This window comes from Globicephala melas, chromosome 13 (genome assembly GCF_963455315.2).
Source record: "Globicephala melas chromosome 13, mGloMel1.2, whole genome shotgun sequence".
In the NCBI taxonomy this organism is placed as follows: Eukaryota; Metazoa; Chordata; class Mammalia; order Artiodactyla; family Delphinidae; genus Globicephala; species Globicephala melas.
The window spans coordinates 46814307-46841982 of NC_083326.1; the positions used below are offsets into that span (position 1 = coordinate 46814307).

Genomic DNA, 27676 nt, shown 5'->3' on the forward strand with positions numbered 1-27676 from the left:
ATCCACCAGGCTAGTCTCGTCGATGGCTTGGGCCAGTAAGCATGCAGTGGATGTAACGGAAGACTAGACCAAGACGGACCCTCAGGAGGCCTCATGTGTTTCCGCCCGGAAACTCTGCCATTGTTGTGGGAATCAGCTCATGATAGCCTTCGAGAGGATGAGAGACCAGGTGGAGGAGAGTCAGCCAACCTCCAGAAAACTCACCTGGTCGACCCAGGTGTTGCAATAGACACATGAGGAAGAGTAAACCAAGACAACCAAGACTGAGCCTGGCCTAAACTGCCAACACCAGAATCATATGCTAAATAGATGGTCGTTGTTTTAAGCCTCTAAGTTTTACAGTGGTTCATTATACAGCAATGGCAAATGGATACATCTGTATTGTCTTGTTCTCCTCTTATGTCTCTGCAGTACTCACACCCGAGGGTACACTTAACTCTTCCAGAAATTCCAGCACACCTTGGAAAATAATACTCACCAACCAAACAAATCATATCCGCCACTAACACCCATTTATGAAGGTATAGTAGTCACCAAGATGGTGGTCACCAAGCTAAAGGGATACAGATGCTATTCCCAACTTTTCCCACTACCAACCCCCATGGTCTTCTTCCGTTTTCTTTTTCTGCCTCAGTGTCTTTCAGCATGGAATAGATATTTTATTTATCTACTATGGACAAATTACTAAAGAAAACTATTTTAAAATCCTTCATCGATTACATGACATTCATTAAGCTTCCCAGTTTTAAAGTTGAAAAATATTTACTCTTGTTCAAATTCACCCAGCAATGTAAAGTACCTCTGTGGGGCAAACAGAATTGAATGCATTGATTTCCATGTAATTTATTAATTTCAGCCCTGACAAATACCTGCAGAATCTGAATCACCGCTATTGTGAGACAGGGGTTCTCAGGCAGTATTTATACCATTATACACAACATTTATCCAAACTGCAATATGCATAACACCTTGCTTCTCATTCCCTTCCTAAAATACTCCAAAATTTTATCTTCGAACACGTGATTTAATTGGTTTGTGACTCTAAATTAAATGTGTGTGTGTGTTACATTCACATCTTTATCATTGACCGACCCCACTGGCTTAGCACAGCACTGGGCACGTGGGAAGAACTGAATCCTTTTGGCTTGCATTGAACTTAACTTGAATATGGTTACAATTATTTATATAATATATATTGAAAGACTGTATCAACATCTTATGGACTTTGCATACTTTTTTTTTTTTTTTTTTTTTTTTTGCGGTACGCAGACCTCTCACCGTTGTGGCCTCTCCCGTTGCGGAGCACAGGCTCTGGACGCGCAGGCTCAGCGGCCATGGCTCACGGGCCCAGCCGCTCCGCGGCATGTGGGATCTTCCCGGACCGGGGCACGAACCCGTGTCCCCTGCATCGGCAGGCGGACTCTCAACCTCTGCGCCACCAGGGAAGCCCTGGACTTTGCATACTTTAACTGTACTCATTTTCAGTTTCATGGATAATCAAAAAGAGATTGAAAATATAATTTAGTTTCTTATAAAACATATTCTTAGAACTACCATCAAGAAATAATAGGAGAGGGACTTCCCTGGTGGTGCAGTGGTTAAGAATCTGCCTGCCAATGCAGGGGACGTTGGTTTGAGTCCTGGTCTGGGAAGATCCCACATGCCGCGGAGCAACAAAGCCCGTGTGCCACAACTACTAAGCCTGTGCTCTAGAGCCCACAAGCCGCATCTACTGAGCCCGTGTGCCACAACTACTGAGCCCGTGTGCTGCAACTACTGAAACCAACACACCTAGAGCCTGTGCTCAGCAACAAGAGAAGCCACTGCAACGAGAAGCCCATGCACCACAACAAAGAGTAGCCCCCGCTCGCCGCAACTAGAGAAAGCCCGCGCACAGCAACGAAGACCCAACATAGTCAAAAATAAATAATAAATAAATAAATTTTTTTAAAAAAGAAATAATAGGAGAAAGCTTGACACTAACGGTGACTTAAAGAAGATAGAGCTTTATTTCTTTCTCAAGTAAAAATTCAGGTGTAGGCTAACGACGTCTGTTAAATGGCTTGCTCCCTGAAGTCCTTAGGGACCAAGGCTCCTTTCAGCTCATAGCTCTGCCATTTGAGCCCCGGCCTCACAGTACAAGATGGTAGTTAGATTTCCAGCTATCACATCCACATTTCAGGCAGCAGGATGAAGAAAGAAAAAAAGGCAAAGGGTACATGCCAGCTATCTTTTAAGAAAATTACCTGGAGGAGCTGCCTAAATTAAATCCCATTGGCTAGAGTTTAGTCCCACGGCCACATTGAATCACAAAGGCATCTGCCAGTCTTTTTTAAAAGTTAGTCATATGACCAGTTACAATCAGGAGTTTAAGAGGGAAGAACAAATGTCAGAATAGCTAACTAGCAACTCTCCAGAATGTGCTCTATGTTGGGGAGATCGTCTTTAAATGTTCTCAAAGTATAAAATTGCCCATAATGTGCCAGTTTTCCATTTTTGTCCTTGTTTTGCATAATAACCTCTTAATGGACAAGCTCTATCTATAACTCCCCTGGCACAGAATGGTAGAAAGAGATCCTTCCCCAATTAGGCTGCTCTTCTGTTGAACAGGAGAAAACAATCCACCAAAATTGGCTTAAGCCATAAGAGAATTTATGGGCTCACTTAATTAAAAAGTCCAGAATGGGATTCTCTTCCAGAATGGTTTGATTTAGGCTCCATTGTTGTCATCGAGACCCATTTTTGCCCATCTCTCAACTGGGCTCTGCATTCTTCCACTCAATGGCCTAACTCTGGGTCTACATATGTTAGCAAGGTGGTAACAGTAGCACCAGTCCACGTGTTTCCAGGTTCAGGTCCCTTGGGAAAGAACAGCAGTCTCATTGTACATAGCTCTGATTGGGTCACACAGCCCGTGGGTGAACCCACCTCTGTAACCAAGGAGAAAGTAGCATGCTGATCTCCTTAGGCCAATCAGCACCCAGCCCTGCTGCTAGGGTTGGATATGATACCTTTTAAACCATGTGGCCTGAGAATGCGTGGTTTCCCAAAGGGAATTTGGATTATCATTTTACCTTAAAAATAGTAAGTGGAAACTGGGCAAAAAACAAATCTCTGTTATGGAGACATATTTCACACACAATGTGGGATTCAACGGGTGTTTTTCATAACTTAAGATATAAACACTTCCCAAGATATTCGCAGGATAATGAGACTGAAAATAAAACCAAATTCACAGGCTTGATATGATGATTAAATGATCTAACACACTTGAAAATATATAGTATAACATCTCTAAGCAGGAATGAAGATACCATTCTGTGACTGTGACTATTACTTTCTCCACCGGATTAGGCCACTAGAAAGTTGTCATTATCATTATTGTTACTGGTATTCAGTGGTGCTCAGTGAGGGAACTGTAGAAACCCTAAGTGAGGTCTTTTTTGCCTTTCCCTGTATTCTATTCTCATTTCATCATCTGAAGTCTATTTCACCTGCTGAGCCGTTTCTGTATCCTGCTCTGTTATATCTCTTTTATGAAAAAATTTACACTAAATACTAGAGAATTATTAGCCCCTCTGTCTTCAGGGGCCCAACGTTCTCATTTCCTGTGCAAAGTTTTCATCACATGAATTTCTAGGTAAATTTGCTGTCTTGCAACACGGAGTCTCTGGGAGAATACTAGCTGTAGCAGTTATCTGGGATGGCTTCCCTCTGGAATTCCTACACAGTCTTTCTCTCTCTGTCTCCTCCCAGAAGGAACTCTGGGAGAGGTCTCACAGGCCCCAGGTTTGGGCAGGAAGTAAGCAGTTTTCAGCAGTTTTCTGTGCACCTCGGGAATCCCCCAATATTTCCTCAGCAGCAGCGAGTGTCCCAGCTGTCCACTGCTTCTCCTTTTCATGTGCACCACTTGTGAATTCGACAGCTATTTGGAAATGGTAAATGATAATAATTATTATCTATCCCAAGCACTTCTTGCATATTGTTCATTTTTCTCTCCAACCCAGCCTATTTACAATGTATTATTCCCACATCACAGGCAAAGAAACTGAGCTCGGAGACATTCGAGTTTTGCCAAACATCCCATAAAGGTGAAAATGAAACCAGGATTGTCTGATTCCAAAGTCTCTGCTTTCTACACTCTGATATGCTGCTATTAAAAAGCTGTTTCTTAAGCAGACTTAACAGGTACAGAGAACAAGCTAGTGGTTACCGGAGGTGGCGGGTAACATAGGGGTGGGGGAGTGAGAGGTACAAACAATTGGGTGTAAGATAGGCAACAAGGATGTATTGTACATCATGGGGAATATAGCCAATATTTTGTAATAACGGTAAATGGAGTGTAACCTTTAAAAATTGTATTAAAAATTTTAAGCTAATTCTTAAAAATACTGATTAGGTGGAAAGCAATTTTAGTTTTACATCTGATAAATTATTTCAAATAGAATTGTAGTTATGTGTGGCGATTTTTCATAGGCTTACTGTCTCGATACAAATCAGGATCTACTACGGAGTGAATAAGTATGCTTCAAAGATGCCTTTGACCAAGCAAAGAAGGTCAGGGATTGGGAGGCCTTACAGTTGGGAGCCCGTTTTAGTTTGGGCTGAGCTCCGGGACACCATGAAGAGGAGAGCATGTAAACCACATGAAATAAAGAGTAGACAGAGCGGTACTGTTGACTTCCATATTAGGTCCTGCAAAAGAAGTTCTCAAATGTTAGTTTCTGTGCATCCCAATCATAGGGACATTTGTTACACAGCAGATTCTTGGGCTACCTGGGTGATTCTGTGGACGATGGCCCACTGATCACTTTTGGAGAACCACCGTCCAAGATCTCAAAGCCCAATTTAGGATGCAAACAGAAAGAATCAGGAGTTGGCTGAATGGGAAATTGATTCTCCTCTTGAACACACCTTACGTTCGAATCATTTATGACGGAGCATCATTCTATACAAAAATCTTCTGACTTGCAGTGTTTCTATAAGTTTTGAGAAAGAAACACATACACACACATTGATGGAAAAGACTAGATTTAATCTTCTATTGAATTCAATTTACAATTTTGTAAATTATTACTGTGGGAAGCCTACTGTGGATGATCTTATAGAAAGAAGAACCTTTTGGAAAGCAAATAATTGTCTCTGGTTTGTCTACTTTGAACCCTTGATATTCACTTAAATTGAATGTTCTCAAAGCAGAACACACCTGGTATCTAGTTTGTCTAAATACTTAGAAAGTCAAATTGTCTAATTATTAAGCTCCTTCCTTATTTCCCAAACATGTACGAGTGAGCTTTCAGGAAGCATTCACAATGATGTGCAGAGACAAAAAACAAAAACAAAAAGACCTGTTCTTAAATACATTTTCCAGAGGATCTCTGTTTAACTTTGTCTTCTAATAGATAAAGGCAATAAAAATGTTTGAGTCCGGGCTTCCCTGGTGGCGCAGTGGTTGAGAGTCCGCCTGTCGAGGCTAGCGGACACAGGTTCGTGTCCCAGTCCAGAAAGATCCCACATGCCATGGAGCGGCTAGGCCCGTGAGCCATGGCCGCTGAGCCTGCGCGTCCGGAGCCTGTGCTCCGCAACGGGAGAGGCCACAACAGTGAGAGGCCCGCGTACCGCAAAAAAAAAAAAAAAAAAAAGTTTGAGTCCAGCATTGCCATATAGTTTGAAATTCCTTGCCTACTGAAACCCTAGCCAAAAGGCTTTCTCAGTTTTGTATTAAATCATCCCCATTTGGTTGGCTGTCTTAATCAACTTAACCGATTATTACCATATCGCGGTTTCACTCTGTGCAGACACTCTCTCAGAGCTCTTGTGAACAATTTCTTGGGCTTTCTTTCCTTTTTTCTAACCATTAAGATTGTCTCCCATCCCACTTTTAGCCGACAACCTCAGGTTCACAAGACTTTGCGGCTCTGTTATTGCGTTTGTCTAAAAAGATTCGTAATTTCAGATTTTTCTTTCCTATTTGGGGGAGGGCTGACTGGGGCGGGGGAGGGTTGGTGAGGTGAATGAACAAAACCGGTTGAACAGTTAATGCTTTAACCTTGCGTATAATTTATACAATAAACAAAGTCACATGCTCCCCTAATAATTTAGATGTAAGCAAATGTTGATTGATTCAGGAAGGCTAATGCCTGAAGCCAAGCCTGCAGCACTAAAATTTGAATTAAACTAGGACAGAAGCAAGCTAGCCTATAATAACATTTGTATAATTTTATTTTTGCCCTCGGCTCAGTTCATTTCCTCGTACAGTAGATGCATGAAATTGGTTCTCCAGCCACCTTTAGCTGATATTCATTGATATCTGGGCAGGCGGGGAAGCAAGAGAACGCACCTTCCTCAGCTTTTTGTTTTCAATCATAAGGCCTTGAATTCCTAGGTCATTTCTGACAATGATTATCTTTCTCTGAATTGTTTTTTTGGCAAATATCTCCGAATAGCTTCATTTCACCTCCAGATACGGTTTCCCCCTCTCACTGTGAGGGGGCTCTTAGAACCGAGATTGTTAAGTAGATGCAAATGTTGTGCTGTTTTTAGTCCTTTATTCAAGCCTGGGGGCATGAAATCTGAGTTCTCTTACTCTGCTTTCAGCAGCGAAATAAGGGCCTTAGGAAATTCTTTAAACGATGGTAAAAAATAAACATTAACTTGAAACACTCAGGGACCAAACCCCCTTGTACTATTAACCTTTGACTTAAATAAAAATTAGGAACTACATCTTACCACTTACCACTTTTGTTAGGGACTGAGGCTCCTCTTGAGGGATCAGGTTTAAGCCTGTAAATAATTTGCGAGAGCTTCTGAAAAGTAGGCAAAGTTTTCCATCCAAACTGAGCGAAACTTGGTTTTTTCATAGCATTTCCCTGCAATCCGACACACACCAACAGGCACAGTGCACAAAAGAAAGCAGTCTCAATACCCACAATTGCTTTAAATGTCTAACAATTTTTATTCAGCCTTTCAGGCAAAGTAACAGCTCTTTGGGGGTCAAAAGTTCTGAAATAAAGAATTTCTTCCCTTAGGTCAGGAAATCAAATATGCTAAAAATTCTCCCTAACCTTTTGTTTAGAGGGAGCTAAGGGGAAAAAAAAAATCCTGAAAATTAGAAATGAAAGAATTGGTATTTGCACTTTATGTGAAATCTGCATTTATCTCTCCCTTCTTCCAGCTGAGAGGTAAATAGCAGCCCTAGTGTTTTGGAAGCAAATATTGTTCTGTCCTATTCTTGGTAACAAAATCTGCTCCCAGGCCCTCTCCAGCCCTGTCTGATTGTGCCCTAGGGCTGTCACAGGCCGCCAAAGGAGCCTTTCAGAAAATCCAGGCCATGTTTTGACTTCATTACAAATTCCAAATAGGACAAGTTTTCGCCTGGCTTAGGCTTGGTTATGAAAGTTTCCCACAGCTCCTGAAAATATACAGAATAATAAATGGCTGGGCAGAGAAAGAAAAGGCAATAGTAATTCCATCAAAGCTTTCGGGTCACATCATAGAGCGCAGTTGCAGAGCCGGGGGAGCTTATATCATTAGGACCCAGAGACAAAATGTTTTGCCTTCGGCCCCGAGGTCACACACTGTGGCAAGAACTTTGAGGTTCTGTCCTTTGTTCCCTCACGAGGGAGAGAAGGACACCTCTTCCCCTACCCTGGCCCCCTGGGCTTCCCTGGAGACACGTTGTGAAACCTTCTCACCCCAAGGGGTGGCTAGCAAGCTTCAAATGTTTTTTGGGGCATTTCCAGCATAAAAGCAAAAACTGATGAGTTTCAGTGGGTAAGCCACGAGGCACAAAGGCAAAACGCCCAAGGTGGTGGGTGTGAGGGGGAAACTTTTTATTGTCTTGCTGCGGATTCTTTCTTTCATTTTTCTTTTCTTTTCCTTTTGCCTGTCTCTTTATTAAGTCAAGATGTTATAGGAAGGAACCAGTTAAATATGACATGCAAGCTTCTTAAGGGAACCCTTTCCTCCCCAGTTACAGAGGAGAATCCAGTTTGGCCATATTCGTGATCCCCATCCTTCTTCCTCCCTTCTCCCTTGTTCCAGATTCTTCCTTCTCTCACCTGTTTTTCAGGGCGAAACATAATGAAACACTTTAAGGACAAATTCTAGCAGGCGGTACCTTACCTTCTGAGAACTCTAGTACTGACCCTACCAGCTTCCCAGGCACGCCCTTCTTTTCCCTGCATGTCTCTATTTTAGAAAACATGTATGAAATACTTCAAGTAAGTCCAATACTGTGGGACACTTACATAAACTTTTTTTCCAATATAGTCCGTTGACATATATGTCCCTCCTTAGAAGCAGATTTCATTAGCTCCTTATTTTTTTATTTTATTTTATTATTTATATTTATTTTTATAAATAATTATAAATAATATAATTATTATAAATTATAAATAAATTATAAATAATATAATATATAATTATAAATAAATAATTATATTTATTATTTATTTTTATTTTTTCCCATGTCATGCAGGATCTTAGTTCCCTGACGAGGGATCGAAGCCGCACTCCCTGCAGTGGAAGCGCGGAGTCTTAACCACTGGACCTCCAGAGACGTCCCAGCTCCTTATTTTTGCAAAGCCAATAACGATAGACTGACAATTCCTAACCCGTCACTCTGACTTCGGATTGGTGGGCTGTGGCTTTTGGACATCAAAGCCATCTATTATGGCTTTTGCATATGTGGTTTACAATGCAGTCATTGCCACCGGCCATACATTATCCACTGTCCTCTTGGAACCACTGAAGTGATGAGAGAGACAGGAGAGACAGGCAGTGGTTGGTGCTTAAAGGCTGGACCCCAAATTGCCCCCAAACTCATTTTTGAAGTCTTTGAACGTGACCAAAATGTTATTAATGAGCTTTAGCTGGGAAGAGCACTTTCATGTCTCTGTTTCCCACATTTAGTTAAACCTGTAAACTCATCCTCCAGCTGGCTTCCACTGCTAGCTGGACCCAACGGAAGCATTAGATAGAATCCATAAGAAAATGTTAATACCACTTTTCTGTTTATACACCACCTGGAAGAGAATATACACCTTAAATATAAAAGGGAGATAAGTAGGTATTTCTAATTTGACTAGACTGGAATTATAATATGAAGAGAAACTGTTTCACTGGAAGATCTACCATTGGCAGGGGGCAGTCGGCCAGCGTGCGTGTCTGGGTGAGTGTGTCTATATTAAGATAAAGGCAGAAAAGCAACGAGGAACAAGGTGAAAAGAAGTTCATTCATTGTCTCAAGGAAATAAAGACCTCTGACTTTTAAAGTGAAAATATACCATTGGCATCAGATACTAATCGCAAGGTAATTATTTTTAAAGAGTTTCCTGAGGAACACACAGGCACCCATGACACCCTTAGGCTAATATATGTACCCAGAGACTAACTCTGCCCGCCCTTGGTTGTATGTGTGTTTGTTGTCCTTAGAGTGAATAAAAGCTGCTTTCCATGTTACTCTATCCTCCCGTTAAAAAAAAAAAAAAATGCCACTTCAGAAGATAGGGATAAAAATGCATCAGATTAAAAAACACTCCTCAAGGGCAATTTGGATGAAAAGTTAAGCTGGGCAACATCAAACTAGGCCCCTTCCTGTAAAATACATCAAATTCAAAGAAGTACTTTTCTTTAAGTTACTAATCTTTCTAATGAATATCAGATTCCATCAGCCAAACTGCATTTTTGGCAAGAACAGTTTTTACCGATGTAAAAGGCGGCAAAGACTGGTTTAACTGAAAGCACCCAAAATATTAATCGATTGCTAAAATACTTATCTATCCTTTGTCCAAGGAAAAAGGCTTTATTCAAGGAATTTCCAGCTTTGTTCAAGGAATTTCCACACTGGAGGGGATGGTCCCTGTTAATCCAGGTAAATTGTTATTGAGGGGGTCTTATCCTTGCGACCCGCCCCCAAGTCAGTGAGCACTCTAAGAGGAACCCCCTCCCTCCCAGCACATCCCCTATAACAGCCCTGGAATGAATGAAACACCAGGTCATCTCCCCAAGACCTCTGCATTAACCCACCTCCAACAGTATAAAATATCATATGCTGTGCCTGATGTCGTAGGGATTCTTTTCAAGTATAAAGAAAATTCCTAGGAATTCCCTGGCGGTCCAGTGGTTAGGACTCTGTTCTTTCACTATGGTGGCCCGGATTCAATCCCTGGTCGGGGAACTAAGATTCCACAAGCTGCAGGGCAAAAAAAAAGAAAAAGAAGAAAATCCCTGACCTCATTAGACTACATTTTAGACATCATATACAGCCCTATCTCATACCCAGCTTCTGAACCATCCAATGTTCTATAACTCTCTTTGGAACTATACTGTAGTCAGAATTCTGCTTTCATTCATTCATTCATTCATTCATTCCTTACTTATTGAAGACCTGCAATGTACCAGGCACTGCTTCTAGGATCTGGGGAATCAGTGGTGAAGGAGACAGGTAACAACATCCCGCTCTCAATGAGCGATTTTCTACCAGGCAGAGGCATCAACAAACCAGAAAACAAATGAAGACAATCATTTCAGACGATGATTGGTGAAATAAAAATAAAGGAAGATGATGACACAAAGTGGGCTAATGTGGATAAGAAGGTTCCGTGGGGGAGGGGAAGATATTGAGCTGAACTCTGAATCCCAAGAAAGACTGAGCAGTTGTGACTCTAGGAAGATGAATTCTGCCTGTTTCTTAGCCAGGACATTTACTCATATTATTGTATAGGTTGTATATACTTGGAACACCCACGTGATTCCAAGCAGAGCTCTTAAAACCCAGGTAAGAGAGAACACTTACCTTCTACTTACCTGCAGGACAACTCAGAGCATTATTTCTCAGCTGAGGGCGTATTTAATTACCAAACGTTCTGCAAATGTCTTCCGAGTTGTAGAGATAAAGCCACCCAAATTGCTGACTTTCAAAACATATACTTCTTCCTTTATCCCAGAAATGCCACCTTCCTTGATGAATTTGCATCTGCAATGATTCATCATTCATTGTAATTTACAATTATTTTCTTAAGTTCTTCTAAATGACCAGCTACCTGCAAAGCGTGCTTGCTTTTATTCCATTAGCTAACTAACTTCAGTGCTCCACAAGCAATATTGTGCTTGAGAAAAAAATGCAGCAGTGCTGCTATTTCACTGTGCAGGCAACACACTCACCACAGCAGCCAGATTGAGAAATGATGACTTTAGCTTGTGGCTTACAAGAAAAGACTTCAGATCACGTATTAATTGTTTAAATGTTGTTCTTAAGCCCCTTTTAGCCTTATGGCAAACCCAGAGGCCAGGTAAAAATGAATTCTTAGAAGATGGTTTTGTTCAAAGGCATGAAAGTTTACCATTGCCTTTTCCCCCCATGTCACATCTGGACACCTCCATTCTGGTTACTTGGGTGTCTGACGGTTTGTCAGAAGGCTAGCCATAACTTAGGTGGAAAACTGGACTCCATTAAAAAAACATTAAAAGCTGAGAGGGAGGCAAGTTGATGCGGCATGGCTCCCAGCAATAAGGAAGCAAGAGTGCACACTGAAGCTTAGAAATAGAAAGTGATGTCCTCATAAAAACATGGCTTCAGGCTGGTGTGCCACTAGAAATTCTTCTGTCAGTTTAGAATATTTAGCTCTAAGGGATTTCGACTTTCAAATGTATCTCTGGATGCAAAATAGGCTGCACAGGAGGATATAGCATTGAAGAGGGGAAAGAAGAATTGCCCCCAATTACGATCAGTTTACGTGACGCTGAAGATTTTTTTTTTTTCAGGTAGCATATTTGATCAGAAAGCATGCAAGTGGGTCGGATGAGCTACCTCGCTGACATCAAGTGATCCGCTGGCCTTCATAACTAGAAAACGTTGCTGAGAACGGATAGACCAAAACAATATTAAAAGCTTCAGCACTACTGGTTATCAAGGGAAACTTTCAGCCTAATTGGAAGGCTCAGAGCTTCAGGCGTCTGAAAGTTTTGGTTTGGGGCTCTTCCGAGGCATTTCAATGCAGTATTTGCAATCAATAATGGGATGCTACTCACGGCACCATCACGAGGCTTATGAAGTCCCCTGAGATTTGTATTTGACTTGTTAAACTGTAAAAAGAGTTGGAGAAACAAACAGAAAAGAAATATCTCAGTCCCTAGCTGCCCAAACATAAAACAATCAAACAAACTCTGGCAGTCAAAACTGGAAATGGCAAAATGGAAAATATATAGAGATGCATTTTCATGCACAGAACATGAGCATCTTGGGTGACCTTCCTTAGTGTGATCTATCCTTCTGGGTGTTAGGCAAAGAGATCACCTCTCCAGGCAGATTGAATTATGTGCTAAGATTGAGTTATGATGATGTAGATTATCCCCTGAAACCTACAGACATGAGGTTTCTTCTCCCCCAACAGATTATGGTATTTTCAGCCCAACTTAGCTACAAGCAGTAGGTTACGAACACCAGTTAAAGCATCCCAAGAAGATTCAGAACAGTCCCTTCCTCAGAGCGACTGTCCTCTGCACCTGGAAAACATAACAATTTTCTTAACCAACCTCTTTGCTCAGAACGGAGCAGCAGAATCTTCATATCCTGGAAATGTCGACGATTATGGAATTGTGTGCTCCAGAGAACTTCCCCTGAAATCACCAGGGAGGGTTGAAAGGGAACAAGTCCAGAACAAGTTCTTTACTGGGTTTGGATTTTCCTTTTCCTGCAAAGGTTCACCCAGATGCCTTCCTCAGAGGTTTGAAAGGGAACATAGGAGATCTGAGCGATCTAGTGAGAGACAGGCAAGGAGCTGAAGAAGTTGAAGTGCACATCCAACCCAGCACCCGCTCCTGCCCTTTGGAGTAAAACATCAGCTTCTGGAACCAGAAGACAAAAGCCTCCTTCGTGTCCAGGATAAGAGAGAGACAGACCTCAGTATGAACCTAAAGATGCATCTTTACCCACATTTTAATATTTCTGAAATCAAAATACATCTTAGAATCGCTGCCGGCCAGCAGTCGTGGGCCATAGTAGTCATTGCCTGTAGACAGGCATAAAACTCGTGGAACGGCCCAGAAGGGAATTCTAGAGATAGTCGTGGAGGAACCTTTTAGGAGATGCTACACCACCCATGCTCTGGATGGCACAGAGGACGAGCCTGCACAGCAAAACATGAATATTGCAGACTTCGAGTTGGAAAATAATTCATGAGTCACACTCTGAAAATGAAGTTTTGTACATTCCTTAGCCAATTTACTTCATTTTTAGTTTTCTTTCTACATATGCACAAGAGATACATAGGCGCGAAATCAATGCCAAAATAAGTATAAGAACCTTTCCAATCAAAATTCTAAGGCATAAAATAATCACTGTGCTACGGCTGTAGGAGTACTTCTTGTTTTCTTAGGGGTACATAAAATCATAGCGGGTCTCACAACCGATGACATCTGAAATTCAATGAAATACAAGATTTGTGTCACCCAGAATAGTTTACTTAACAGCCCTGAACTTCAGATCTCTCTTCTGAAAAAGATCATAACCTCTACCTCCTTAGAGAGATGGGGGCTGACCCAGTAGCTAGCCCCAGCAGAATTCACAGAAGTCTACGTGCCACAGTGTCTGTTCCCAGTCAATGGAAGTAACTCTTATTCTCTAGCCATTTATCTGCTTCAACCACAATACAAACACCATAAACAAACTCATTTACTCACCACTGTGTGGTTTCCTTTGCTTCTTTAACTTGCCAACTCTGTACCAGGTGGACAGAACCCCACAGATACCTATAAGGCCTTGATGACAAGAGTATTTTTTGGTGATCATCTGTGAAGCAAATGAAATGAAAGGACTATTTGATCCAGTGTTCTAATGATAGAATGACTGTAACATCAAATCCAATTGTTTTTTGTTTTTAATAAATTTATTTATTTATTTATTTTGGGCTGCAATGGGTCTTTGTTGCCGCGCGCGGGCTTTCTCTAGTTGCGGCGAGCGAGGGCTACTCTTCGTTGCAATGAGCAGGCTTCTCACTGTGGTGGCTTCTCTTGTTGCAAAGCACGGGTTCTAGGTATGTGGGCTTCAGCAGTTGTGGCATGTGGGCTCAGTAGTTGTGGCTCGCGGGCTCTAGAGTGCAGGCTCAGTAGTTGTGGCGCACAGGCTTTGTTGCTCTGCGGCATGTGGGATCTTCCTGGACCAGGGCCCGAACCTGTGTCCCCTGCACTGGCAGGTGGATTCTTAACCACTGCGCCACCAGGGAAGCCCTTTTTTTTTTTTTTTAACATCTTTATTGGAGTATAATTGCTTTACAATGTTGTGTTAGTTTCTGCTGTATAACAAAGTAAACCAGCTATATGTATACATATATCCCCATATCCCCTCCTTCTTGTGCCTCCCTCCCACCCTCCCTATCCCACCACTCTAGGTGGTCACAAAGCACCGAGCTGATCTCCCTGTGCTATGCGGCTGCTTCCCACTAGCTATCTATTTTACATTTGGTAGTGTACATATGACCATGCCACTCTCTCACTTGTCCCTTCGTCCCAGCTTACCCTTCCCCCTCCCCGTGTCCTCAAGTTCATTCTCTAAGTCTGAGTCTTTATTCCTGTCCTGCCCCTAGGTTCATCAGAACCTTTTTTTTGATTCCATATATATGTGTTAGCATACAGTATTTGTTTTTCTCTTTCTGACTTACTTCACTCTGTATGACAGACTCTAGGTCCATGCACCTCAAATCCAATTGTTTTAAATACCACTCAAGGAGAATAGAAAAGAATATATCAATCTCAAGGTGGGTAGAGGAAATTGCTTTAAAATTCTTTTAACTAAAAAAAATGTTTTAAACTTTGACAATCAGATTATAAGCCAACTAAAACACTTAAATATCTTTAAGTTGAATGGCTGAGCAATAGTTATCTTTCTGATTCTAAAAGTCTTTCTTTAGCTCCCAAAGTATGGCTGGTGACATTAGCTAGCGCTTGCTCTACTCTCTCTTACGGGGAAACAGCAGACTACAACAGACTGAGCTGTATCTGCCCCTATTTCCAAAAGACTCACGTTCAACTTTCCTTCACCAAAAAAAGAAAAGATAAAAAGCCGGGAAAATTTTATTAACCCTTTTAAAAAATAAGTTAATATAAGATTATAGCAAAAAAGGAACCTGAACTTTAGTAACACAGCTGGAACAATCCGCAGTGGCGGGAGAAGAGATTTAATTTAGTTGATTTTCTGTAGTTGTTGGTCGTTTGCTAGTCTCACGGTGATGGAAGATGCACATTTTTCTGAAGGGACCAAGAAGCTGCTGGAGGTTTGGTTCTCCAGGCAGCAACCCAATGCAAACCAAGGATCTGGGGATCTTCGCACCATCCCAAGATCCGAGTGGGAAATACTTCTGAAGGATGTGCAATGTTCAATCATAAGTGTGACAAAAACTGACAAGCAGGAAGCTTATGTACTCAGTGAGAGTAGCATGTTTGTCTCCAAGAAACGTTTCATTTTGAAGACATGTGGTACCACCCTCTTGCTGAAAGCACTGGTTCCCCTGTTGAAACTTGCTGGGGATTACAAGGGGTTTGACTCAGTTCAAAGCTTCTTTTACTCTGGTAAGAATTTCACGAAGCCTTTTCACCAAGGGTACCCACACCAGAATTTCCGGGAAGAAACAGAGTTTCTTAATGCAATTCTCCCAAAGGAGCAGCATATCGTATGGGACGCATCAATTCTGATTGTTGGTACTTGTATACTTTGGATTCCCCAGAGAGTCGGGTAATCAGTCCGCCAGATCAAACCCTGGAAATTCTGATGAGTGAGCTTGACCCAGCAGTTATGGACCAGTTCTACATGAAAGATGGTGTTACTGCAAAGGATGTCACTCGTGAGAGTGGAATTCGTGACCTGATACCAGGTTCTGTCATTGATGCCACACTGTTCAATCCTTGTGGGTATTCAATGAATGGAATGAAATTGGATGGAACTTATTGGACTATTCACATCACTCCAGAACCAGAATTTTCTTATGTTAGTTTTGAAACAAACTTAAGTCAGACCTCCTGTGATGACCTGATCGGGAAACTTATGGAAGTCTTCAAGCCAGGAAAATTTGTGACCACCCTGTTTGTAAATCAGAGTTCTAAATGTTGCACAGTGCTTTCTTCGCCCCAGAAGACGGAAGGTTTTAAACGTCTTGATTGCCAGAGTGCTGTGTTCAGTGATTACAATTTTGTTTTTACCAGTTTTGCTAAGAAGCAGCAACAACAGCAGAGTTGATTAAGAAAAATGAAGAAAAAAAGCAAAAAGAGAACACACACAGAAGAAGGCGGTGGCTGCTTTTTAGTTATTGATACCAAGGGCCATGCTTTCCATAACCACCACCTTGTAGTTGCAGAAAGCCCTAGATGTAATGATAGTGTAATCATTTTGATTTGTATACATTATTATGTCAAGTAGTTAGATATCTTGCATGAATGCTCTCTTCTGCGTTCAGGTATCCTATGCCACTCTTGCTGTGAAATTGAAGTCATGTAGAGAAAACCTTTTACTATTTGAAACTTTACAACACTTGTGAAAATAATTCAATTTGCTTTATTCACAGTGTAATATTTCTCCAGGTATCATCCAAAATTCCGCACAGACAAGGCTTTCGTCCTCATTAAGTGTTGGCCTCAGCCTAGCCATCTGGGACTGTTCTATTCAATTGCTACCAGGATTTTGCATCCAGTTACCTCCACTTTCTAGAACATGTTCTCTACTAATGTTATTGAAACCAATTTCTACTTCATACAGATGTTTTTGCAGCACCAATCAAAGTTCTTCCACGAGTCGAGTCCTCTACAAAAATGACTGCAGTTATCCATTTCGTGTATTACTATCTCACTGATACCTATACTTGTGTTACTTTAATTGATTCATTCATCACCATGGTGTCTCCCTCCCAACCACAGCCCCTCCACAAAGCAATACACTGTTACACTGTGGGTTTACACTAACCTTACACCCCAGAGGGGGAATGGGGGGATGGACCCTGGATTTAATTTTCTTTTAAGGTCAAGGGAGTTTGGCATTTTTCATCACCATGAGCTCTTTTGGAATAAGCTGGTGTTGACTAGCAAAGAAGGTATAGATTGATACTAGGGAATATTGGCAGAACTGTGTGGAAACTGTATGCCATTCTATGGCCCCCATTAAATGAGATTAGCTTCTCATGAGTACCATGCCTTTATTAACTTGCTAAGTAGTAGTATAAAAGAATTATCGCTACATTTTTTGGCAAGGAGATTTAAGATAAAGGTTGTATTGGATTCAACAAGTCAAGTTAGCTCAGATGATTCACCTTAACTTTTACTTTCGTAGCCATTTCCACTAATTTCTATTAATGATATGCCATAAACTTTGGTTCAAGGCAGAATCGATGTCTTTGCCATCTTGTGACTTAAGAAAGTTCTGTGACTTTGTGATGCATGTGATAGTGTTCTGACGGTTCCTCTTACTGGTATTTCTTCCACCATGGAGTAGCATCAAGTGATGAATGAGAACTGTTCAGGTCATACAGACATACTACACAGTGAAGCAGAGTGCTATCCGTAAAACATAAGATACAAAATTCCAAAATGGTCAATGGGAAATGACTAGAAATACAGGCTTAAAAGAGTTGGCATCTTTTAGCTGTATTTGCTAATATGGACATTTAAGCAGCTGAGAAAAGAGCAAAGCTGACTCAGTTTTGTATTTCTTCTTGTCCTCAAACAATTTTTGATTCTTTCTGGATTGATGCTGTGATGTTTTTGTTCCTTCCGTATTTATAAATGAAACACTTTTTTTTTTAGTGTTTCTAAACATAAATTCTACTTGGTTTGAAATCAAGTGGTTGGAACACTTTTGACTTTTAAACATGTTGTTGATTCAAAGCTTCATTGAAGAAGATTTCAATCAATGGATCAGTCCGCTTGTGTAATTAGCGCACAGTACCTAACGTTTTGGGGCTATTATGAGGACCAATGATCAAAGTGGATTTTGTTCTTGAACAGTGTCCCAGTAGATTTGATGAACATTTATTGGCTTGAGGTCTGATTTCTCCCACCCAATAGATTTAAGATTTCTATTTAATGTTGAAAAACTGCACAAATTTGTATGGAACAAAGCCTAGAAAAATGAAAGCTATAGATTGGATAGTAATCTAAATTAATCCTAGTGTGTATGATAGAGGAGGGAAAATTTTGGTGCCATAATTTCTCTCTTCATGGTGTTGGACTTAAATCAGTGGAAATGTATTTCTGTACCACAATTTAAGCTTCAGTAAAGGTTTGCTTAATTCATTGTCTAGTGACAAAAATAAATAAAGTCTCTCTTGAACAAAAAATTAATAAGCAAACCAGCAATTTTCAATCTAAACTAAAATTTCTAAAATTAACTTTTATTTTTACTTGATGTTTTTTCCTTCCTGAAAATCCTTTTTTTTGTTGCAGAGCAACAGGCTTTGGACGCGCAGGCTCAGCGGCCATGGCTCACGGGCCCAGCCGCTCCGCGGCATGTGGGATCTTCCCGGACCGGGGCACGAACCCGTGTCCCCTGCATCGGCAGGCGGACTCTCAACCACTGCGCCACCAGGGAAGCCCTAAAAATCCATTTTTAAATAGCCACTTCTTTGTCAGTGAATAAACAGAACTTACTGGCTTCCAGGGCTATTTTCTTTCTTTTCTTATTAGTATTTTCCTGCACAAATCCTCACCATGATTCTGTGGCCATCTGCTTGCTGCTTGGGTGAAGTCTCCATTGGTGGAGTCAGAATACAGAGGTGAAAAAGCTAGCCAATTTAAGCCTTAACAAATGTGCAACACTGCACTTTAAAAGGGTAGATGGCTATTGAGAGAGACATAGAAAGACATCAAAATAGAGCATATCAGGATAAATCAGCAGAAGTTAATGTAGTCTAAGATGCATGGCATTTACTACTGAATTATACAATCCCATAATTTTAGGTCCATGGACACTTCAAACAAAGAAAACTATCTGTTTCTAACACTCGGGGGAGGAAAGATAACATAAAATATAACACCAAGAGAAAATAATTATATGCGGTAGAAACCCGTGGAAGAGTGAAATGAATAAGGAAGCAAGTGGACATCAGTCTTTACCCTGGAGCCCCTTCCCTCAGTCAACTAGGCTGGGCCTCTTGGAACCGCTGGTGCAATTGCAGAATATTCATGAGACCCGTTATTTCAGGCTGTTTGCTGTTTTGTATCTTTACAAATAAATACTCTGCATGTCCCAAAATAAGCTCTCGTGTTGGAGATGGCAGCACAACCAGAGCAAAGAGCAGGCCCACAAACTGCGAGCCCATGGCTGAGCGCCAATCACACAGCACGGCTGCTGCTGAAGTTAAAAGGGAGTGTTCCCTGCCTCTGCCCATCTCCACGCACCTGGCTCCACACTTCTAGACAAATGTAGCTGCCCGGAGTGTATGCAGAGGCCGTGGAGAAAGATGGTGGTGGAGGCCCTATGCTCCCACGACCTCACCAAAACTGCTTTCATGACGCACACCGATGACGGAGAACCCAATCCATGGGCAGTTTTCAGCATCTTTCGTTTCCTCTCTCGACCACATGTTCCTTAGAATCGTCTTCACCTGGGGGCTTCAGGACACCATCTTCACTCGGGACTCTTCTGACTTCTCTGAATCCATGGGCTCTGTCTTTGGGGTTCCTTCTCACACCACCCCTTGAATGTTGATGTTCCCCAGGGCATCCTACTCCATGTGGGTTCAAGAGCCAGTCCCATGGGCACTGTTAGAAAAGCAAATGCTCAGAATGAAGCTTTGAGAGTGAGTCTACCTTCCAACATCTTCAGTGGGATGCCACCTCTCTCTCCCTACTGTCTGAGTCCGTGACCTGATTATCTCTCATCTGAAATATTAATCAGTCTTTTAGCTGGCCTCCCTAACTCCCTTCTCTCCTCTTCCATCAATTGTTTAAATGCAAATTTTATCATATGTGGAGTAGGCTAAAGAATGCCACACTCCCCAAGATGTCTACATTCTATCTCTGGAAACTATGAACATATTACCTTTTTTTTTTAACGTCTTTATTGGAGTATAATTGCTTTACAGTGTTGTGTTAGTTTCTGCTGTATAACAAAGTGAATCAGCTATACATATACATATATCCCCATATCTCCTCCCTCTTGAGTCTCCCTCCCACCCTCCCTATCCCACCCCTCTAGGTGGTCACAAAGCACTGAGCTGATCTCCCTGCGCTATGCAGCTGCTTCCCACTAGCTATCTATTTTATATTTGGTAGTGTATGACTACTGTAGTGTATGGTACTGACTGTAAGAATGAATCAGTAGAAGAACGAATCAATGAGATGAGACGAACAGCAATATTCTCAGAAATCCAGGATGGGAGATGGTTTAGAGAAGACTGTTCAGAGTCAGGTGTTCTGAGATCATTGCTGGTCCCAGGAGCAGGGACATCTGGTTGACCTGAGGGTCTAGGAGCAGGGTCATGTTCACAGCTGCAACAGATTATATACTGGACCCAAGTGGTAAGTTCAAGATCTCCAGAATGTTCTCAGGCCCTAAAAACTCCAGGAAAGTCCCGAATATTTTGTATACACTTGGAATAGACTGAAACATGGGGGGAAAAAAACTTCTCGCTGGTTTGAGGCTAAGCTGTTCTGCGGGACTGGGAAGTAGTGCCAGGCATCTCTGGAAAGAACGCCCTTTGTAAGAGCTCGGAGTCAAACGCAGAGGTTGACTTTTCAGCTTACCTGGATGACTTGAAGAATGAGCAGAGTCTTGATGCAGTGGTTGGGGCCGGCAGAGAGGAAGATAAGGGGAAAGAAAGCCTAAGAATGAGAAAGACACTTTGATTTCCAGTTAAAAGGAAATGAGGGGCAACAGTCATGCTTCTAAGAAGGTAAATGGAAGGAAGGAAGGAAGGAAGGAAGGGAGGAAGGAAGGAAGGGAGGGAGGGAGAGAGGGAGGGATGGGAGGGGAGAGTTCCCCACAGAATAAAGAAGATTGTTCTAGAAGCCCAAGGTAGCAACTTACCATGACTTTTGCTACCCAGGAACAAGCACCCTTCACCCCTTCACCCCTTCCCCAGTCTCAACAGCCCAAGTTGCATATGTCTCATAGGGGAAAATGCTACAAAAATAAAAAAGCCATTACGTCTCAAAGCTCAATCATCAGGAAGACTCCTTTAAACATTATCAAAATAGGCGCACACCGAGTCACTGAACGATAACTTGAGTTGTTAAAACTAATAATAATAATAACAACAAAGATTCTCTGGGGGTTTTCCCTAGGAAGCATTCTAGGTGCCACCGGGGAGGTGATATACTGATGCCTTATGAACGACTCCTTCTCAGTATGACTTGCTTGGGGATCATACAAGGAGGAGAGGATTCATCGTCTTACAGGCCGGGTACAGTGGGCAGCTGGATCCCCACCAGAGCCAGGTTTGATGTGGTAATTGAGGGTGACTCCCAAGAGAAAGTCTATAACAGTGAACTTGAGGGAAAACGGCAAAATCCAGGAATAAGAAGAAAATGGTTAATAGCAAGCTGAAAGGCAAAGAGAAACTCAACGTTCAGAATCAGCTGGGGGCGAGTTAAGGCGCCGTGTAGAAGGGCTCAAGGTCTCCGTGCCTCTGGGCGCAAAACTGGAGTCTGCAAGAGACAGGGAAATGGGAGACTGCTAGACACAAAAGTGTAGATTTATGAAAGCAGCCTTGAGAAACCGCACACTTTATCGGAAACTAATGAAACAGAAGAATCCTCCCTCTTCTGCCCTATTACCATCGCTAATCAAAAGAACTGACGAATAAAATGAAAGATCGTGAAATTCTGAAGGACGAAAAAAGAAAAGAAAGAAAAGACAGACAGGGAGGGTTTGGTAAGGGGAGGAACAGCATTCCACATTTGAAGACAGAATCCTACAGGTAAGACTGGGGGCGGGAGTTTCCAATAACAGGGAAGGGTGAAAATGGCAGAGAAGATATGAAATACCGTATTTGTGTTTGTTCTGTAGTGAAAATGAGGATCTTCCTACCTCAGGGACAATTTTCACAGAAAGCAAGACGGACTGTGAGGGAGGACGGAGGCTCTTTCCGCGCGCACCCTGCAGCCCCCATCAGGCTGATCCGCTCCGGTCCACAGCGCCCACCAGGGGCCGCACCGCGCACTGCAGCCACGAAGAGGCCCGGCTCTGACCACCGTGGGTCCTTCACAGACTAAATAAAGTATTCACCTGGGACCCAGCCACAGCTTGAACACACACACCCACGAAGGCGTCTCCTCTTTTGTCAGCAGCTAATACAGTTCTCTGCTTCTTTTCCCCCTGCTCACTCCAATCCATGCTACGTTCCGATAAATCTGGAAATTTCAATCTTCTCTGCCCTTCCTATCACCCCAAGGAGGCCTCAGACTGCATCGCAGGCTGACTCTGAACTATTATACGTGATGTTAAACGACCCACCTTGGCGTCCCCGCCCCCCCCCCCCGCCCAAATTCTCTCCAACCCACGGCTCAGCTGCTCCGATCACATGGTCTGTGTCTCCTCTGCTCTGTCAGCTTGCTTCTCTCTACTTGTCCAAATACCTCATGTCTTTTAAGATTCACCTCTTTTTTTTTCCCCCACAGCTTTATTGAGATATAGTTCACATATCATATAGTTCACTAGTTTAAAGTGTACAGGCATTTAGTACATTTGCAATGTTGGGCAACCACCACCCCCCAGAAGGAAACTAAAATCCATTCGTAGTTATTCTCTTCTCAGGACCATCCACACACCATCCCCTGGCAGCCATAAATCTGCTTTGATCTCTATGAAGATTCACCTGTTCTGGACGTTTGACATAAATGGAATCATATGATATGTGATATTTGTGCCTGGCTTCTCTCACTTAGATTTCAAGGTTCACCCATGTTTTAGCGTGTATCAGTACTTCATTCTTTTCTATTACTGAATAATATTGCACTGTGTGGCTACACGACATTATGTTCATCCATTCATCAGCGGATGGACATTTGGGTTGTCTCCACTTTGGAGCTCTTAAGAATAATGATAGTCTGAATGTCTGTGTACAAGTTTGTGTGTATGTATGTTTTCACTTCTCTTGGAGTGGAATAGCTAGGTCATATGGTAACTCCACGTTTAATATTTTGAAAACCTGCCAGACTGTTTTCCAGCGCGGCTGCACTATTTTACATTCCCACAAGCAATGCACGAGGGCTCCAATTTCTCCACATCCTTGACAACTCTTGTGATTTTTTAAGATTCACCTTGAACAAGAAACACACTTATTTAGCCGATTTGTTGATCTCACTATGTGCCAGAGTCTGTGCTTAGTGATCTGTATGTTATCTTGTTTAATCTTTAAAACACCCTGAGAAACAAATATTTTCTTCTTTTCGCAAATGAGGTGATCAAGGATTAGAATTTAGTGACCAGACAAAAACTACTGGTAGTGGTTCCAGGACTCATTCCTATCTGCTGCCTCCAAAGCCCACTTTCAAATACTACCCTAGGGAGCCCCCCAAGATGCCTTTCCAAGCCAAACCCAGCCCCTAGGACCATTTCTTCTGAAACGAGAGCTAGTTGGTAACGGCTTGCATACCACCTTGTATTGTTCTCTGGTTGTTTACTGTATAAAACATTATTTTCCCAACTAGACAGTAAACACCGTTGGCTGGAACTTCTTTCCCTCCATTTTGTACTGGGGAAATAAAATGTTTAATTAACACTTAATGAGTTGACAAAAACTTTTGAGAATGTTTTGTTTGCTTTCTATATTCTGAAAGGTGAGGGATACGTTGAAGACATACGATTTCCCTTTCAGCTTGTTTCCGTGATGTTTGAGTGAAGCAAGAACGAATAGACCATGACAATGCTCACATTCAAACTCACATACCCCTAGAAACTGTGGAAATTTGTGTTTCAGAGAGTGTCACCTGTTTTTAAAACAAAAAACAAGACTTTATAATAGAAAGCCTTGGCTTTTTCCCTTTGAAACCCAACACACACACACACACACACACACACACACACACATACACCCCACCCCATATATACACACACACTCCAGGCATACACATGTATATATATGTACATACACATGAGCATTTTTTGCACATGTATTACTTACCAGGGACTTTATATATGTTATCTCTTATCCATCTAACACAACTGCAAGGTAGGGATTAATGACTCCCATTTTATACATAAGCAAACTGCTGTACACAAGTTCATTTGACCAAGGCTACACAGCTAGTCAATGACAGAACCGACTTTGGCCACTAAGCTGGTGTTCTTTTTGCTGCAACATATGCCTCTCTCAGATGTCCAAGAAGGAGGCATGTAGCTTGGTCTTGGAGTTTCACTAATTCGTCTCCTTATCTTCTTTCAGCACTTACCCCATGGCTGCCACAACCAACCCCACAAAGTCCAGCTTGGTGTAATCTAGTTCTGCGTTCCCATCACTTCACCTTCCACAACCAAACATCCTGATCAAACCCCGGAGATTTACATAAAAACATTCTGGGAAAAAGAGCAAGTGCAGTTTGGATTTATGGGCCTGGGGCTTCTGGTTTTGAAATGATACACTAGGACTAGACGTTGTTCAAGTAAACTCTTTTTATTTATTTACTTATTTATTTATTTATTTTGCCACGCCGGGTGGCTTGCGGGATCTTAGTTCCCCGACCAGGGATCAAACCTGGGGCCCTGGCCATGAGAGCACCGAGTCCTAACCACTGGACCACCTGGGAATTCTCTAAGTAAACTCTTTTTTTTTTTTTTTTTTTTATTACTCAAGTAAACTCTTAAAAACATGCTCAGCCTCAATGGATTCCAAAGTGTTACCCAGTAAACACTGTGGGAGGAAAAATAATAAATTCCACAAGTTAAAATGGGGTCAGCTTGACCACATTCTCATTAGTTACGTCTCCTAGACAAATGGGAATGAGGACCATCGAAAGAACCTTCAACTAAATCTAGATAGCTTGGTTTTAATCCAGTGTGACATTAGTCACTAATTTCCCTGGGCTTCTGTTTCTCCCACTATTTAAAAAAAAAGTTTGATTGAATTACATGATCCCGGAAGTCCCCTTTAAGTATGAAATTATATGAAATTATATGATTCTTTAATAATGAGCAAGGGCCTCTCTGGGGGGAAGAGGATCAAGAACAATATAATTTACCTGGAGTCTACAGATGTGCTGCAAGGGGACAAGCACCCCTGCAGAGGAAATGCAGAAAATTTTGTGAGTTCTTATTGGAAGAGAGAGGATTCCTGGTTTCCTTGGATTCTCAATAGAATCAGTAACCTGCCAAATCTGCCAACTACTGGCTGCAGACTGGGACTCAAAAGTGGTTGTGGAAAACTCTTTCCCCCAGAGGACTGAATTCATGTGGAGGGCAACTTCAAAGTCCTCTCCTTAACCTCTTACAAATACATAGTTCAAGACATTTAGACAATTCCCTGGCGGTCCAGTGGTTAGGACTCGGTGCTTTCACTGCTGTAGCCTAGGTTCAATCCCTGGTTGGGGAACTAAGATCCCGCAAGCCAAAGAACACGGACTTAGCTGAGCTCTCTAAATGTTCCTCCTCTAAGGCGATGAGTTAGATCAGCAATGCTTGTGTGTGATGAAGTGTACATAAGTCACAGGGTGGGGACTTCCCTGGTGGTCCTGTGGTTAAGACTTCGCCTTCCAATGCAGGGGATGTGGGTTTGATCTCTGGTTGGGGAGCCAAGATCCCACATGCCTCACGGCCAGAAAACCAAAACATAAAACAGAAGCAATTTTGTAACAAAGTCAATAAAGACTTTAAAAAATATTTCACGTCCAAAAAGTCTTAAAAATAAAAAAATAAGTCACGGGGTATAATTAGGAAATATAGTCAATAATATTGGAACAACTTTGTATGGTGATCAGTCTTATTGCTGTGATCATTTCATAATGCATAAAAATGTTGAATAACTATGTTGTACACCTGAAACAAATATAATATTGTCTGTTAATTATAACTAATTTTTTAATGTCCTTACATGACAGTTTTGGACACAGATTTTCACCATCACATGACAAATTTGCTGGGTGAGCCTTTTCAGGGCTGGGATCCTGGAAATCTACAGGGGATTTTTATCCATGTTGGAGAGGATCATTCTTCATTCGTTACAATGTTAGAGATTCATATACTAGCTATACTCCTTTGTGCATAATCCTAAGGAAAGTCTAGATTTCGCTTTAAACTCTGTCTTTTGGATTTTAGTTTATCTCTATAGATAAATAATAGATTGGATCTGAGAGGCAATTAAACTTACAAATTCGGAAGACGGAACGCTGAATCGGGTAAGAGTGGCACTTGACGTCAGTGGCTGGATGCAGGAATGGGCCAGTGTGTGAGAGCGAACAAATGCCTGAAGCAACAACATCAAGGGAGTTGTTGACAAGAAAATCCTAATAAACGGAAGTGATAACATGAGGAAGAATAAATCCATTTTCTATTATTTCAGCCGTGTGGCTGACAGGGTCTTGGTGCTCTGGCCAGGTGTCAGGCCAGAGCCTCTGAGATGGGAGAGCTGAGTTCAGACACTGGATCACCAGAGACCTCCTGGCCCCACGTAATATCAATCGGCGAGAGCGCTCCCTGAGATCTCTGTTTCAACGCTAAGACCTCCAATCAACGACCAGCAAGCTCCAGTGCTGGACATCCTATGCCAAACAACTAGTAAAACAGTACCACAACCCCACCCATTAGCGGAGAGACTGCCTAAAATCATACTAAGTTCACAAACACCCCAAAACACCACAAGATGCGGTCCTGCCCACCAGAAAGATGAGATCCGGCCTCATCCACCAGAACATAGGCACCAGTCCCCTCCACCAGAAAGCCTACACAACCCACTAAACCAGCATTACCCACTGGGGGCAGACACCAAAAACAACAGGAACTACAAGCCTGCAGTCTGTGAAAAGGAGACCCCAACACAGTAAGTTAAGCAAAATGAGAAGACAGAAAAATATGCAGCAGATGAAGGAGCAAGATAAAAACCCACCAGACCAAACAAATGAAGAGGAAATAGGCAGTCTACCTGAAAAAGAATTCAGAGTAATGACAGTAAAGATGATCCAGAATCTTGGAAATAGAATGAAGAGAATACAAGAAACGTTTAACATGGACCTAGAAGAACTAAAGAGCAAAGAAACAATAATGAAAAATGCAATAAATGAAATTAAAAGCTCTCTAGAAGGAATCAATACCAGAATAACTGAGGCAGAAGAACAGATAAGTGACCTGGAAGACAAAATAGTAGCAATAACTACCACAGACCAGGATAAAGAAAAAAGAATGAAAAGAATTGAGGACACTCTCAGAGAGCTCTGGGACAACGTCAAACGCACCAACATTTGAATTATAGGGGTCCCAGAAGAAGAAGAGAAAAAGAAAGGGACTGAGAAAATATTTGAAGAGATTATAGTTTAAAACTTCCCTAATATGCGAAAGGAAATAGTCAATCAAGTCCAGGAAGCGCAGAGAGTCCCATACAGGATAAATCCAAGGAGAACTACACCAAGACACATATTAATCAAATGATCAAAAATTAAAAACAAAAAATATATGAAAAGCAGAAAGGGAAAAGCAACAAATAAAATTCAAGGGACTCCCCAAAAGGTTAAGAGCTGATCTTTCAGCAGAAACACTGAAAGCCAG

The 27676-nt window shown here is 41.9% G+C and overlaps 1 long non-coding RNA gene and 1 pseudogene across 3 annotated transcripts in view; one reads left to right on the top strand and one right to left on the bottom strand.

Annotated features, from left to right (window-relative positions):
* Window positions 1-1797: 1797 nt before the first annotated feature.
* Window positions 1798-27676, bottom strand: part of LOC132598341 (uncharacterized) — a 40449-nt gene continuing 14570 nt past the window's right edge. Inside the window, exons 2-10 of one of the 3 annotated variants that reach the window (XR_009566394.1) lie at window positions 20728-20805; window positions 19381-19743; window positions 13684-13792; window positions 12538-12760; window positions 12034-12087; window positions 10810-10978; window positions 10030-10195; window positions 6737-6869; window positions 1798-3925 (exon numbers count right to left, since the gene is read on the bottom strand). This is a non-coding gene — a long non-coding RNA (uncharacterized lncRNA). The remainder of the gene's footprint in view (window positions 3926-6736; window positions 6870-10029; window positions 10196-10809; window positions 10979-12033; window positions 12088-12537; window positions 12761-13683; window positions 13793-19380; window positions 19744-20727; window positions 20806-27676) is intronic. The other 2 variants (XR_009566395.1, XR_009566396.1) reach the window with 2 other exon arrangements.
* Window positions 15228-16231, top strand: LOC115863630 (S-adenosylmethionine decarboxylase proenzyme pseudogene; annotated as a pseudogene).